The sequence below is a fragment of the Pleurodeles waltl genome, chromosome 4_1 (assembly GCF_031143425.1).
Source record: "Pleurodeles waltl isolate 20211129_DDA chromosome 4_1, aPleWal1.hap1.20221129, whole genome shotgun sequence".
NCBI lineage: Eukaryota > Metazoa > Chordata > Amphibia > Caudata > Salamandridae > Pleurodeles > Pleurodeles waltl.
This window is the reverse complement of record NC_090442.1, coordinates 241,355,099-241,371,536: the sequence shown is the minus strand read 5'-3', so window position 1 is coordinate 241,371,536 and position 16,438 is coordinate 241,355,099. Positions and strand designations below refer to the sequence as shown.

Here is a 16,438-nt window from a genome sequence, read left to right as displayed (position 1 = left end):
ATATTGTACAGTTATTAACACAAATGAATAAGATGTATTCTAGGACCTGAAAACCCAAGGAATCCACCGGCAAGATCTCCAGAAACTGTTTCAATATTTGTTAATAAAATGTTGGAGGTCCTTCCAGAGTGAAATGTAGTCCCACTCCACCAATGATGCCGACAACCATTGGGCACCCAGCCTCACGACATTAACTGATAAGGTTAAAGAATCAATTCTAGAGTGAAGATTAGATAACGTGCCAGGAAAAGAGTGGATTATCGGTTCTAAAGCAGTGGTTTCACTAGGAGAGTCTTACCAGATCAATCTAACTGATTGCTGAGACTGAGTGACCAAGATACTAACTACAACAAAGTGATGCATGGTTTACATAGACTTCAGGGAAGACTTCAGTGGTATTCAGACAGAAGGCTTGTAATCCACTTGAAAAGCCTTGAGCTGGTACCACGTTTGCAAGTGGGTTGGGATGTTCTGGAGTAGTGGGTAGCAGAGAATGGAGGAGAGCTATTTCTATGGAATAACACAAAGCAATGACTGTTGGTTCTTGGTAGGGCTCTACATTGCATTTATAAACAAATTATTAAAGAGATAAGTCAAGTGTGCCACTGTGTAGACAATCATGGTATAACCTAATCAGCAATTAAAAAAAGAATAGGTGTGGAATAGAAATGTGACCAAGAGTCACCTAGGTGATGTAATTTTAGGTTTAGTGCAGTAAACTGAAAAAACTTGTACCAAGGGCATACATGTTATGAGTGTACGATGGGGTGGGTATGAAGTAAAGCAGAAACATATGGAGGGGTCTATGTGGAAATCAAGAGTTAAGTTCAAAACTGAAAGGATAAAACCATAGTTAAGTGAACTAAATATTTACGAAGGCTGCAGAGCATGTGCTGCCCGAGATTTCCACTGATGGTCCGCATGCCAGTGCATGCATAGAAGAACAGGAACTCAAGGAGGCCTCGTGTCACCATTAAGTTCATGAAAGCAAGCACACAGTAATTCCTCACATCCGTCATCTATAGTGTATTTCTGAGGCTCCAGGCTTTGACCCAGTGAAGATGGACTCCTGCCAGAGTGATATCTTGAGATGGAGAGGCGCCTTCAATTTTGTTGTGACAGAGCGTGTGACAAGTACAAATATGTTTTTATGGGTCTGTGGGAAAAGCCACACAGGATAATACATCAGAAAATATAGAATAATCCAAAAGTGAGATAAAGTCATCAATATTATACGGATCTACATGCTCCCTACACTTATAATTATGTATGAGTCTACAATAGAAAATTGCCCAGGAACTAATACAAGAATATTTCATGTTGCCCGATATTCTAAATGTCTGCATTCTTTGCAACATCCCTATTACATCAAGCAGAGAGATTGTCAAATCAGAGCTTCCGAACAGTACATCCTTAAAATATGACGGAACAGTTAATGAATTTTCTGATCCCACCCTATCTCTTTCTGCAGCGGACATGCTTTATGCCATAGAATTAATTTTATGTTCCATAACAAATCTTTCGGAAATAAACAGTGGTATGGGAAGACAACAGTGAACTACACTTATTAACACTCCTGACTCTGGGATGTCTGCTGATAAGAGGATGGCAAAGACACAGATGACACGCAAGTCGACTGTAAAGAAGCAGGTTCTCTGATGATCCCTCATATGGAGTGCAGAAGAGACAGACCAGTGACGGTCTGGAGATGGGCCACCAGCGGGTGCAGAATATCACAGATCCTATGAGGAGCCACTCAAATAACAGACAATGGAGCAAAGGAACCATAAAAAGAAGTGATAGAAGATAGTCCGACGCCTGAAGAGCAGAAGCACAGCATAATAGACTGGTTCTTACCAACAGAAGGGAATAGATTATACAGGCAAGAAGCATCAGAAGAAATATAAAAAAATAGTGGCAACAAAAAGCAGGCAAAAAAATGAAAAAGCGTAATACTGGTCAAAGGAAGCAACATTTCTTCACAGACCAGTACAACAACGGGGATCATAAGGCGGCTGACTTACGAAAGGTCCATCAGATGTGTGTTCACTGGCTATGTGTTGGGGGACTATCAGAATAAGCAGGTTCCTTCCTCATGAATGGGGCAGGAGTGTTGTCGGAGACCCGCTGGAGGACAAGGGCTGCACAGCATGGCCAACCAGGTCCAACAGAGCATACGTTATGATTTTGTGCCCAGCAACTGCATGGAAGAAAAGACAGGGGGTTTCTCATAGTAGCAGTCTCTCATCATCCCACCTACATGTCTCCCTGAGCACATTTCCATTGCACACTGCCCTATTCCCAGTGGTGCAACGGAAGGACCAGCCGGGGAAGAATGCGACTCATCTGCTGTAACATCAAGTTGTGAATCACAGATACACTCAAGGTATGCCGAACCACACCTTTTGTCAAGACTCTGAGCAAAGATTTATAACTTTTTCGAACCTGAAAGCATAGTTTGCACTATCAAAGTGTAGAAATGTTTTTTTTTAATATAGCCCTTTGTGTCAATAATAACAGGTAGTGAATAGGGCTGGTTCATAGGATCTAGTAATTGTTTCCTTCCTACAGACTTCAGGTTTCTCGTAGGAGAAATCCCTTTGCTGATATTCTTAATCACACGCCACCATGCCGCACAAATGATGTACACAAGCATTTACCATGAAAGCCATCTAAGAAAAACAAAAATGCTTTAGAAAGTAATGCAACTTAACGAAGCTGATATTACTCTAAGATCGCAGTTTTTTCTGCTCTAAAATACAACAATTTGAAAAATTAAGGGATTCTAAATTGTTGAATTGCAAACAACCTACTTTCATTTGCAACTCAGCCAAAAATAAATTGACAACTGTACAAGTCAACATCGTCACACTGACGAGTGAAGGGTTTTAGCAACCTCGCCCTTTATCAGCATCTACAAAAGGGAAGACATGGGTAGTAAAGCAACGCCTTTTTGAGCATAAGTGTATCACTGAATAAGAATCCACGTTTGCCATGATATTAACATTCTGCTAAAAATAATAATCAGTTGTTTTTGTTTTAAGATAGCACACGTCACAGATTTCGGCATTTTTATGTGCTGCATATTATTGGTGCTCAATGTTTCCCAATATGATGGTGCTCAAAATTAAAGGCATATATTGGCCTTGCTGGGCTCCAACCCCACCACCTGCAGATCACGTGAGATGTAAACAGCGAGCCCATGACTTGCTAAACTATCTCGGTCGCATTTACTGACACGGCTTAAACAGGTGAGGGTGGTTATAACTAGAGGAACACTGACAAGTAAAATATAATGTCCCTTCTTTCTGTTTTTAAACTACCACTACGGTATTACACAGAGTTCAGAATAGATCAGTTTTTATTCTGGATGCTAGGGGCCTAATGTACATAAAAGTGATTGGCACTTTCCTAATAGCAAATTTTTGAAATTCGCTATTAGGAAATCGCAAACTGCAATGTACTAGTGTCTCAGAAACTGTCTGCGATTCCCAAATGGGTCGCAAGGGACCTGGCTCATTAATATTCATGAGGCAGATCGCAGTTTGCGACCCATTTGGGAACGCCACAATCACAGGGATGTGGCCTGCTGGGGTCAACAGACCACAATGTCTGCGATTCTTTTGCAATACACCAAATATTTTTTGTAGTGTATTCCGTTTTCCTTAATGGAAAACGGGATGTATTACAAAATGCACCCCGTTCCCGTTTGCAAATGGGTTACCGCCTCCTCTACGGAGTTGGTAAAATATTAATGTTTTGCGACCGCATTCCGGTCGCAAAACATTCATACATACCAGTGCTATTCGTTATTAGAAAGGGACGCCCTAAACACGCCCCTTCCTAATACCAAATCGCATACCGAATAACAAGTTACCAAGTTACATTTTGCCTTTTGCACGTGGCACAATACATTTTACCGGTTGCTAACAGCCCAATTGGCTGATGGTGCCTGGTAAATGGTTCGTACATCTAGTCCTATAAGCGGAGATGTTTGCAGTACTGTGGCTTAAAAACGTATGTCATGAAAAAACAGACTCCCAGATTCATAAAGGTAGCCTAAATTGCAGAAACGTTTTCAACAAGTCCGGAATAGGATGCATAATCAAGTGTGAGCTTCTTTTACTATTCTTACCCCACCGCTGAGGAAATGTTCTCTGCACCCTGTGGATATGGCCAACTACCACAGCACTGCTGGGAGCTCCACTTCTTGCAAAACTAGCATCCTCAAAGCTTCCCTAGCATCTTACAGAACATCACTTGCACTGGCTAGACCGTCTGAATTCCCCAGGCAGGAGGACAGAATCTGCAGTTTGGGGGATTGGGGAACGGTTGCTCTGGCTGGCGGATAGCCTCTTAGTTGAGTCATTGCTGCTACTGGACTTCTCCACCCCCGCATTTGATAGCATAGAGCATGGCACGTTCCTAGTCAAGCTGATGAGCTGATGAGAGTGGTATGGATGTTAGACTGCAGACCGCACTCAGATGCAGTGTGGGAAATGCTGAACCCTTGCTCCCTGGTGATTTGTAGTACCTGTGATGACCTATCCCGCTTACAACCTCCAGGCAGCTGTTGCATGGGATCCTAAACAAACTTGGATGAAGAAGTGATTTTCAAATGTGTGCCAATAATAGCCAGCTTTTCTTTCCCATTTGGGCAATGTTATTGAGGATATCAGATAGCTTTATCAACACGTAAATACCAGTCAGGCTTGGATGACTCATTATTCGCTGGCTCTTACACTTCATAACTGAGCTGATGGTAGTAGTCTTGTGTCAAGCTATGAGTAAGATTAACTTCTCAATGACCAGCTAACTACTGGAAGAAAAGTAGAAACCCTTGGTCAGGAAAGTGGAAATACCACGAATTCTTGTTTGACTGCCATTTATCCTTTGGTAACCAATGCAAACTTGACCCTTTCCTTCAGGAACAGGTAAGGGAAACTTCTGTCTGGGCCAATATAGGCTCATAAACTACTCAGCAAATGGAGTCTCTGTGAAACACGTTGACTGGCTATCTCACACATCGTCCATCCATCTCAGGATACCGCCATGCTGCACATCTTCCCATCTCAGGCAGAGAGAGAAGTCTCAGGACCAAGAACTCACTCCTACAAACACTGTCTGGAACATCGCCTCAACTCAAACACAAGTATTATTGTGCGCTGCTCCTGTCTTAGGAACTCTCCCCCTCACATAAGACTTAACAAGGGCTGCTATCCTTCAGGACGCTTCTAAAAAACTACATGTTACGGGTCCAACTGAATTAATTTTCATCCCTTTAGCCTAGTATTTCCCCTTTGCCACATGTCTCTAATGTATTGTCCCTTACTCTGGCTTATATTTCTCTAGTTACTTGTAAACTGGACTGTACATCTTATTAGGTAAAGATGAGCTATTAAAAATCGTAAATGAATAAATAAAACTGGATGCAAAAGATCCAAGGTCATGCAGCTAACACCTTTACATTTTCCCCAATTTGCACCCTTTGTATTGGCTCCCTGTTAAATTAAGAATGACGTTCAGACGGCTTGTGCATATGCAGTAAATCTAGCACCAGAGAGGACCAGAGCAGTGAACACACCACATTCTGGTAGGTCCTTAATAGGGCTCTGAGTAGGCCAGCCGTGGATGTGTACAGTCTTTTCTAAGGAATTTGTAGGGGGAAGTGAGGCGAAGAGCTATGTAAACAGTAGTGCCACAATTCAAGAATAATCTGCTCCTCTTGATAATGAAGACCCCAGATCTGAAAGTCCTAAAGAGACTGAAAATTCACCTACACCCTGCCCTATCACTGTCAGAGTTCCCAACGCAGCAAGGGAGGCAAACAATTATTTAATGCAGGAAGCCTGGACTTGATGCAGTTCTTGGGAGTACGAGGGTAGGTAGTGAGGTCAGTTGAAGAAATCTTTAAATCTGAACATTGAACTTTCTTGCTGTCATCTACCAGGCATGTGCCTTTGGCCTGGGCTTGCTTCACTAGTCCCTCCCGACACCAGGTAGCCGTCAGAGTAAATGTTTTCTATTCCCAGCTCAGCAGGTATCCAGACTCTGCAAATACAACTTCAAGGCATGAATGCCAAGTATATATGTAACTATTTCTCATTTTCGAAGAGTTAGATTTGGGCAATTTCTCAAGAAGTATAGGGAGGATCCATAAATTGTCTAACTTTTAACTTACTGCACATTTTCAGTGCCTAAACCCAACGACCTAAGAAGTGCCCATTCGTATAACATCCAATTATCGGAAACAAATTCAAAAGCTATCTTTAAAAACGCGCTTGGTGGTCATATTAGGGCTTTAGCACTCCATAGATCATCACCTCTGGGGCATACATTATCTTTGCACCCTAATTCTGCACTTCCTTTAACAAGCCATGTTTGACTGAAACTGACAATAGATTTGATGAGACCTGTTTTTGATTTATTAAAATGGAAGCACTGTTTCCCACTTCTCTTAGAGCAGTCTACATTCGACTGTGAAGTAAGCTATTTAACTGCCATCGGAGACTATGACTAGGTTTCTGGTGACCTGCATTCCAAAGAATGTGAGGAATAAAAGGCGGCGGGGGCCTTTTGAAAAAAATAAATGCCTCTGAAATGAAGATTGTGGGTACCCATTATTCTGTGTTTGCCAGCAGCATGTCCGTACTAATGCATCCAGAACCCGCAACTAACGGTGTCTCCAATCTGCACACAATTACATATAATTATAAAGGACGGCCCTTCAGGATAAAATCGTGGGAGGCTGGCCTCCTCTGGTGCATCATAATAGGAAACAAATGCGCGCTGTGTTGCAGCGCTATACTTTTTCTGGCAGAGAACAAAAAAAACGTGCGCTGGTGAAGCGTTAATTTGGAGGACATTCTATTAGCTGACAGGCATTAAGGGGCAGCAGACTTCATGTGCACCAGCTCGCAAAGCAGAGAGTCATTAAAACCGTATTTTGGGAAAAAAACAATACGAAACAAAACGAGAAGCCGCTTAATTTTTCACGTATTGCGCAGTGCTGAACAGCAGTGCCTAGAAGCATGTGCCATCTGTGCAGCCGAGTGAGAGGCCATTACCCTAAGATTTCCGCTCTTCGGGCATCTTAGCCGGCTCTTCCCCATCGAGCGCCGCGGAAGCCGTCCATTGGATGAATGGCGGAGGGCTGACAAAGGACACCGAGGAGCCCCATCTCCCCTCTCCCTCCCCCAAGGCCCGCTTCACCGCACACAAACTATATGCCACGCCACGGTGCGGTCCAATAACACATGGAGTATAGAGCAAAGGTACTGAACACGCACATCCAGGCGTTCATTGCTACAGGACCCAGATCCCATTCCGTGTTATTCCCACAGCAAAGCTGAACGAGGAAATGCTGCCAATAGCGATGAGGCCTATTCAAACTGATCTAACCCTTCGGCAAAAAATGTAAACTCTCGCATCTTGGTTTGAGTCAATGCAGTGTTTACAAACAATGCACGTGAAAAATACCAGGTCACAAACCATATCAGCAGATTGTGACAAGGTTATTATCAATGTTGAAGGAGGGGAGGGCTGCGGCATCACAACCAACCCCACTCTTGTGAATCATGGAGTCTTTATACACTGAATAGTAATCAATGCCATATTACACGCTACACGTGTGTCTGTGCCTACCTATCTATAGGCACACATATACTCACACACACACACAGATGCACAGAGTGCAATATTCCATCCATTACCGTTTTTGTTATAAATCATAAATGCAAATCAGCATGTAAAGTGTAATATACATATATCTTCTTTTTACTCAATGGAAAGTTTTTGATTTTGCTAATTTTATTGCAGCAAATGCGTCTCTAATTAAATGAAAGAGCTGCTAGGTTGAAAAACAGTAAATACAACCGCTTAATAATTGGAGACCCCAGATCTCTACACTCTTGGCAAATACCAACCGACGCCCCCTCCCCCCACTCCAATAGCTGAGCCACTACTGACAGTGCAGTGGTTCACTTGCACACTCTTATCCCCGCTGCATCCCCCCCCCACTCCAAATAAATATTAAAAAGTCAGTATTACGTGGCTTGACTTGCGAATAAATAGCTAAAAAAAAGTTAATGTTCAAGAGAGTTCCACCGCCAGAGGAAGAGAAAGTATCGCAAGCTTTGGAAAAAGAAGTCACTGTGACAAACCACTGCTGTCATCAGGCAGGGTAAAATTCACAACGCAACACCAACCTCCAAACTAAGTGCCATAGCTCACTGAAACCACTGTTCGCGTCGAAAAACGAAAACAACAGGACCCTTACAAAATGAGCTTGAGAACAAGCACTACTTTCGTCATCAGTGAAGACACTGATGGAAAACTCAAGAAATAGAAAACAAGCTGCCAGCAGCACAGACAGCGATGCGAAGGGGAGATCTGCGGGGGTTTTAACTCACAGCAGAGCAACGAGGCTGTCGCAGAGAACTGGGGCAGCACAGGACATGAGAAGCGGCCCCCAACCAGGGCTGTCTCAGGGGAGCCGTGTCCTGGATTACTGGAGAATGCCTCCTACTGACACAATGAAAACTCCGCGTCCCTTCCCGCTGCAGCCCCCAGATCGGCCCGTGTGCCCCGACTAATGACACCCCAGAGTTCAGACAAAAACAAGCCCTGTCAAATACAGTCCAAAAGCCAATGCAGTGCCCATCCTCTCTTGCGCTGCATGCAGTACTTTATTTACAGAACTGCACATCTTCATCTCTTACGAAAAAGCAGCTGCTTCCTTTCCCGGGGTGCACTGACCTCGCGGATCCGAGAAGCATCTCCCCGTCGACCCTTGGCTTGGAGTCAGCAGCAGGTCCCCGTGCAAGTGTTCCCTCCGTCAGGCAGCCCGGGAACGGCTGGCGCGAGCACACTTCACTGCGGATGGTTCCCCGCAGCCCACGCGCCTCTCCCGGCACAGCGTGGATAATCACATTCCTAGAGGGAGGGAGCAGATGGCAGCCGCCATGGTAACCGCACTTCGGCCAGACGATTGGCAGAGGCGTCGGTGACTACTGCCGATTGGGCAACACACGCACCCTTTGTACTTGGGCTCTGTCCTCGTTTTCAAATCTCAAGTGAAGGGGCGCGCGGGGTCTGGCACTGGCTGCACTGCCTGGCAGGTGCTTTCCTTGCTCCACTCCGGCATGGCAGACAGTCAAGTGGCGGCTCAATGGAAGTGAGTGTGCATGCCACACTTGTGTTAGTGTGTGTGCCTTGCAGCCTACGACAGCATTACTTTTCAGGCCTTCTAGCAAGGGGGAAAACATGTAAATGTAAATGTAAATTAGCACTTGTATAGCGCACTACTCACCCGTTAGGGTCTCAAGGCGCTGTACTCATACCGCTATGGAACCCCTCCTGGCTTTTCCCTGTGAGGCGCCCACTCCTGAGCACCCCCAGGGTGAAGCCAGGCATCCAAGCGCTGTTGGGGCCGTTGTGGAGATTAAGCAAGCTATTGCCCAGAGTTGCAGAGTGGGACCCATGAATTAGATTAGGCACCGAGGCGAGAATTATCTGGTCAAGGGGAATTGAGCCCAAGACCTGCCGAAGCGGGACTTGAACCCTGGTCTTGAGCCAGATCTCTGCTTCAGGGTCTGCCGCTCTAACCATTGAGCCACACTTCTCCACCTCTAACCATTGAGCCACACTTCTCCACATGCTACACAAAGGGGGTCATTTAGACCTTGGAGTAAATGGAGTGTCATCAACCTCAAAGCAAACTACACTTCACCAGGTGAGGTCCAAGTTTTTAAGATTAGGATCCCACTCGGAGTGCTGTGGTATTTTGTGAGGTAATATCGCACCTGGTACATCATACTGATACCCATTGGTGTGGGATTTTTAGGGAGTGATATTATGTACTCAGTCCATGATGTACACATCAAAAGGGACGGCCAACACAGTAATACAGCATGTTTCCCTAATTCTCAGCAACAAAAACCCAAAATGTGTGGTATTTGTTCGGCACAAATTCATTCAGGTTCACCATGAAATTTCGTGAGGGACTTTAGAGGGAGTGCAGAATTTGTCCAAAAGTTATAATCCCCATTCTGGTGAAACCTCAGCTTTTGTGCCTGAATTGAAACTACTGGACTACTGCCCCAGACTGAAATATGAGATTTAAATAGGGCATTAAGTTATTTTTGCCTATAGTAACTGTTTTTGCTGCGCCTTGTGTTAAAGTTTAACACCATATTATTTTAAACCTAACTATAGAACTACAGTGAGTAGCATAATTACCACTCGACTCGTCTTGTGCACAGCCCAAAAAGGTTACTTCCCAGTTGAGTAGCCAGCTTTTTAACTAAAATTTAAAAGAAATAGAGGCGAGGAAATGCTTAAATTATATATATATATATATATATATATATATATATATATATATATATATATACACATATATATATACACACACACACACATACACACACGCATATATACATTACACAGTGGTGGTTGCTCCTGTGCTACCAAAGGAAGAGAGATTTTTGTTTTGCTAATAACTTTGGCGCTTTAGAAGATTCTTCACAAAACTTTCCAAGACAAAGTGACAATGAACCTAAGCTCCTCCTTCAAAGGTTAAGGGTTAACCGTCAAGCAGGGGGCCAAGAAAAAAAGGGGGACCTCAAAACACTTTTCCCAATGCATTTTCCATAGGAAATATTAGACAAGGATATAGCCTAATAGCTGAATAGAATTACACCATATTTGACAGAAAGCTATATCTTTACCCAGAAAGCATGCTTTCTCTGATGTGGTGCAAAGCCTTTCAGTAGATTTTGAGCAATTGAGTTTCAAAACTTATAGATATATTGAGAGTTGATCCTACAACACTCCAGCAGGACTCAAATTGGAAAACTGGAACAATCTGATTGGTTGCAAGCAATTTGAAAAGAAAAGGTATTGGGGGCACAGTAGGGTACACTGACCTTCTAGCCTTTAAGGGCGGGCAAAGCATCCCCCCATGTGAGGGATGGGCACAAACAAATGGTAATATGATATAATGTCACATAAAAAACGTAAAAATTCACTGAGAAAAAACTAATGGTTAAAGTGGAATTATATCAGAAGAAGGTGGTAAGATTTTAACTTACGTTAAAACAATGTCTGTAGTTAGCTGGAGCACTCCACTTAAACAAATCGACCAAATATTGTTTGATTACAAAAAGTTTAACAACATTTATTCCAATAATTTAGTTCAAAGAAATACATGAAACAGAACAAAGATCACAAATCATATCATGATCAAAAAAAAAATGCTCAGAGTATGACAATAGTGTACCAAATGTCCATAATTTAGGTCAGCGTATGAATAGTTCAGGTAATGGAAGACACCATAGACAATAGTTGATCATTTCTTATATGTGGTCCAATTATACTGTACAGCCAACATGTGTTTCGTCTAAAAAAAATAATTCCTTAGGGTTTGTAGTAGTAGTAGTTTTTATGTACAACAACCAAAGCTGGCAGAAAAGCAACAAAGGTACAACAAAACTGCACATATTATCCCCTTGCTGGCCACGGACGTAATGGTTACGTCTGTGGCTGCGCCTCTCAGGTGCCACGGACGTAACCAGTACATTCAGTTACCGGCCCTCGGGGGAAGTCCTAGTGCTCCCCCCGAGGGCCACCCCCCAGGTCAGGGCTGGAAGGGGAATCGCTTCCCATTCCACCCCGACTCACCCAGTGACAACTGATGATGTCAGCACGCAATAGCGTGTTGACCTCATCAGAGGTCACCTCTCATTGCGCTGGAAGCATGCTTCCAGAGCGATGCGGAAGAGAAATGCAAAAGCATCTCTCTTCCACTAGGGAGGAGGGTGCTGGCAGAGGCATGAAAGGAAAGGAAAGGCCTTTCCCTTCATGTCTATGCAAGCATTTCTGCTGCCCGCAGCAGAAATGTCCACTAGACACCAGGGAACTTTTTTGTGTGTGAAATGGACATGAGGGGAGCAGCCCCTTGGGTAAGGGCCGCTCCCCAGGGGGCAAATCATTTTTAGGCTATTTCTGCCCCCTCTGGAGGCAGATCGGTCTAATATAATTAGGCCAATCTGCACATAGGGTGGGGCAGAAAACCCCTAGACACCAGGGATAATTTCTTTTGTTTTTCTTTTTCATTTATGTGTGGGGAGCGACCAAATTGTTTTCAGGCCATTTTTGCCTCCCCTGTGGGCAGATCGGCCTAATATAATTAGGCCGATCTGTCTCCAGGATGGGGCAGAAAACCCCTAGACACAAGGGATAATTTTGTTTTCTTTTTCATTTATGTGTGGGGAGCGACCCCTTAGGCAAGGGTCGCTCCCCAGGGTGCAAATTGTATTAAGGCCATTTCTGTCCCCTTTGGGGGCAGATCAGCCTAGTTTTGATAGACCAATCTGCCCCCAAGGGGGGCAGAAACCACTAGACACCAGGGATTGGTGTGTGTGTTTTGTTTGGGGGGGCTGCCCCTTAGGCAAGGGTTGCTCCCCATGGTGGCACATTACTGTTGGCCATATCTGCCCCTGGGGGCATATCAGCCTATTTTTGGAAGGCCCATCTGCCCCCAAGGTGGGCAGAAAGCCCACCAGAGACCAGGGAAGATTTTTTTTCAAAATAAATTGGGCCAAAGTTTTTCTGCCCACCAGTGGCAGATGGAGCAATTACCCGCAGAAAGTCTACTAGATGCAATGGAATAAAAAAATAAAATAAAAAATAATGGGGTGGTGGCTACCAACCAGTATGGATCTTTCAGTTCTTCCCCCGCACACTAAAACATCTTATCCCACGGCAAGCAAGAGGACATTTGATTATTTTGTTTTGGTTTTACATTTGGACCATGAGAGCTTGGTAACTCTCAAAATCGTCCCACTTGGGAATGGTGAGGGCTGCACTTTTTTGACTTTGGGACGCTGCCATATAGAAAAATCCACAAGACCCAGACACATCTGAAAACTAAACATCTGGTTGATTCCAGGGTGGTGTGCTTCACATGCACCCTCACCATTTTCTTACCCACATTGCCCTGCAAAACTCCAACTTTGCTGGAAATCACACATTTTCCCCACATTTTTGGGATGGAACCTTCCGGAATCTGCAGGAATCCACAAAATTCCTACCACCCAACAGTGTCTCATCTATACCGATAAAAATTCTGCTGCACTCGTCAGCCTAAAAATGTTTTTTTTCAAACTGCCCTTTTGGACCCGCTTTGGTTCTCCCTCAATTTCAACATGTTTTTGGGTCTTCCCTGTCACAGGCACTTGGCCCACCTACTCAAGTGAGGTATCATTTTTACTGGGAGACTGAGGGGAATGTTGGGTGGTAGGAAATTTGTCCCGGTGCGGTGATCCCACACACAAATGTGGGGAAAAAGTGATTTTTTAGCTAAATTTGAGGTTTGCTGAGGATTCTGAGTAAGAAAACATTGGGGGATCCACGCAAGTCACACCTCCCAGGACTCCCCTGGGTGTCTAGTTTTCAAAAATGTCTGGGTTTGGTAGGTTTCCCTAGATGGCTGCTGAGCCCAGTACCAAAAACGCAGGTGCCTCCCACCTCCCCCCCAAAAACAGGTAGTTTCGTATTTGATAATTTTTATGTGTCCAGATAGTGTTTTGGGACATTTCTTTTCACAAGCACTAGGCCTACCCACACAAGTGAGGTACCATTTTTAACGGAAGACATGGGAGAATGCTGGGTGGAAGGAAATTTGTGGCTCCTCTCAGATTCCAGAACTTTGTCACCGTAATGAGAGGAAAACGTGTTTTTTTGGCCAAATGTTGAGGTTTGCAAAGGATTCTGGGTAACAGAACCTGGTGAGAGCCCCACAAGTCACCCCATCTTGGATTCCCCTAGGTGTCTAGCTTTCAAAAACGTGCAGGTTTGGTAGGTTTCCCTAGGTGCTGGCTGAGCTAGAGGCCAAAATCTACAGCTAGCCACTTTGCAAAAAACATGTCATATTTCACTGTAAAAATGTGATGTGTCCATGTTGTGTTTCCTGTTGGGAGCATTAGGCCTACCCACGCAAGTGAGGTATCATTTTTATCGGGAGACTTGGGGGAACACAGAATAGCAAAACAAGTGTTATTGCCCCTTGTCTTTTTCTGCATTTTTTTTCCCTTCAAAATGAAAGACAGTGTGTAAAAAAGACGTTTATTTGAGAAATGCCCTATAACTCACATGCTAGTATGGGCACCCCGTAATTCAGAGATGTGCAAATACTCACTGCTTCTCATCACCTTATCTTGTGCCCATTTTGAAAATACAAAGGTTTTCTTGATACCTATTTTTCACTTTTTATATTTCAGCAAATGAATTGCTGTATACCCGGTGTAGAATGAAAACCCATTGCAAGGTGAAGCTCATTTATTGGCTCTGGGTACCTAGGGTTCTTGATGAACCTACAAGCTCTACACATCCTGCAACCAGAAGAGTCCAGCAGATGTAATGGAATTGTGGTTTAAAAAATCTGTGATCACAGGAAAAAGTTAGAGTAAAAAGTGGAGAAAATTGGCTGTTTTTTTTACCTCAATTTCAATATGTTTTGTTTCAGCTGTTATGTTCTGTAGGTAACACTTGTAGGATCTACACTAATTACCCCTTGCTGAATCAAGAATTTAGTCTACTTTTCATAAATGTTTAGCTTTCTGGGATCCAGCACTGGTTTCACACCCATTTCTGTCACTAAGTGGAAGGAGGCTGAAAGCACAAAAAATAGTAAAAATGGGGTATGTGAAAACAAAATGCCAAAATTGTGTTGAAAAATTGAGTTTTCTGATTCAAGTCTGCCTGTTCCTGAAAGCTGGGAAGCTGGTGAGTTTAGCACCACAAACCCTTTGTTGATGCCATTTTGAGGGGAAAAACACAAGCCTTCTTCTGCAGCCCCTTTTTTCCATTTAAAAAAAAAAACAAAACAAAAAAAAAAACGTATTTTGGCTAATTTCTTGGTCTCCTTCAGAGGAACCCACAAAGTCTGGGTACCTCTAAAATCCCTAAGATGTTGGAAAAAAAAAGGACGACGCAAATTTGGCATAGGTATCTTATGTGGACAAAAAGTTACAAGGGCCTAAGCGCGAACTGCCCCAAATAGCCAAAAGGCTTGGCACCTGAGGGGGAATAGGCCTGGCAGCAAAGGGGCTAATGTTAGTATATATGAAGATCCTCATTTCCGAATTTCGATGTCAAAAACATTTTTTTAAGCCTTATTCTATTTGAGGGTTACTGCACTGCCAGCCATAGGTGCAGCTTTCAGAAACGTTGCAGATGTTTGGATCAACAACTGGACATGCTAAAATAAGATTTGGCAGAAAGCTATAACTTAGTTCAGAAAGATCTCTTTTTGTAATTCGGTGTAAATCTGCTCAGTACTTTTGCCACTAGTAAAGTAAAAAGATTTATGTGTATCTTGAGATGTGGATCTGCTGCAGATCCTTCGTGGAGCCGTGTTGATTCAGTTATCCACATGTCAACAACAATGCCCTGACTGGCTGGCTGCAACCTGAGTAGAAAGTTGCAGTCACCATTTTGCTCATCAGGACTCTGTACCCAGCATGAAACTGAAATTTAAAAGTGATAGAAGGGGTCAGGATAGAGGTACCCTGACCCCATGGGACTGATGTGGGCTCTGTGGGGGACCCCTCATCTGCAAGAAATAGTCCAAAACCATTTTATTTTGACACGTTCAAGGATGCGGGGAGCCAGACTTCAAATAAAAAAAAACACAGATACTCACTCACAGACCACCTTGCCTACTCACACACCCAATTACGCACCCAGACAACCACTCAAACACCCACTCACAGACCCCCACAGGCACTCACACATGAACTCACCCAACCACTTACACAACCACTCACGCCCACTCATAGACCCACACACCCACTCATAGGCCAACACAGCCACTCACAGACCCACAAAACAAGTCACACACACACTCAGACCCACTCACACGTCCACCAGAGACTCGCACACTCACACCCAGATTATAGGGGCATTATAATTAGGCAATAGGATCAAAAATGTAGAAATTCACTGAATTAAACAAAGGTTATAGGGACGTTATAGTTAGGAAATAAAATGTAATAAATCCGTAGGAATTCACTGAAAAAAGCAAAGGTTACAGGGAAGTTTATAGTTAGGTTCAAGTTTTACAAACACAAAACCACAGAAAATCAGCAGTTCTAGTTATCTCAAGTAACTATAACCTGCGCCCTCGCCATGCACTTCTAATTATCCCACATATTACATCATCGATGACATCTTCTATGACTTCATTAATAATATCACTACAACATTTGCAGTGAAATTATTGATGAGAAAACTGTGCATGGTAGGCGCACGAGTTATAGTTACTTTAGGGCATGAGTTATAGTTACTTGAGATAACTATAACTGTTGAATTTCTATGGTTTTGTGTGTGTAAAATCTGAACCTAGCTATAGCGACCTTTACCCAAGAAATATTTC

The 16,438-nt window shown here is 43.5% G+C and overlaps 1 protein-coding gene across 4 annotated transcripts in view; it reads right to left on the bottom strand.

The window, feature by feature from the left end:
* Window positions 1–16,438, bottom strand: part of FGD4 (FYVE, RhoGEF and PH domain containing 4) — a 514,720-nt gene that overhangs the window by 297,171 nt on the left and 201,111 nt on the right. The window contains exon 1 of one of the 4 annotated variants that reach the window (XM_069228227.1): window positions 8,721–8,937. The exons of 2 other annotated variants lie outside the window; for them this stretch is intronic. The gene's annotated coding sequence lies outside the window, so the exon portion shown is untranslated. Of the gene's footprint in view, window positions 1–8,720; window positions 8,938–16,438 lie in introns of those variants that run through there. One more of the 4 variants, XM_069228226.1, reaches the window with a different exon arrangement.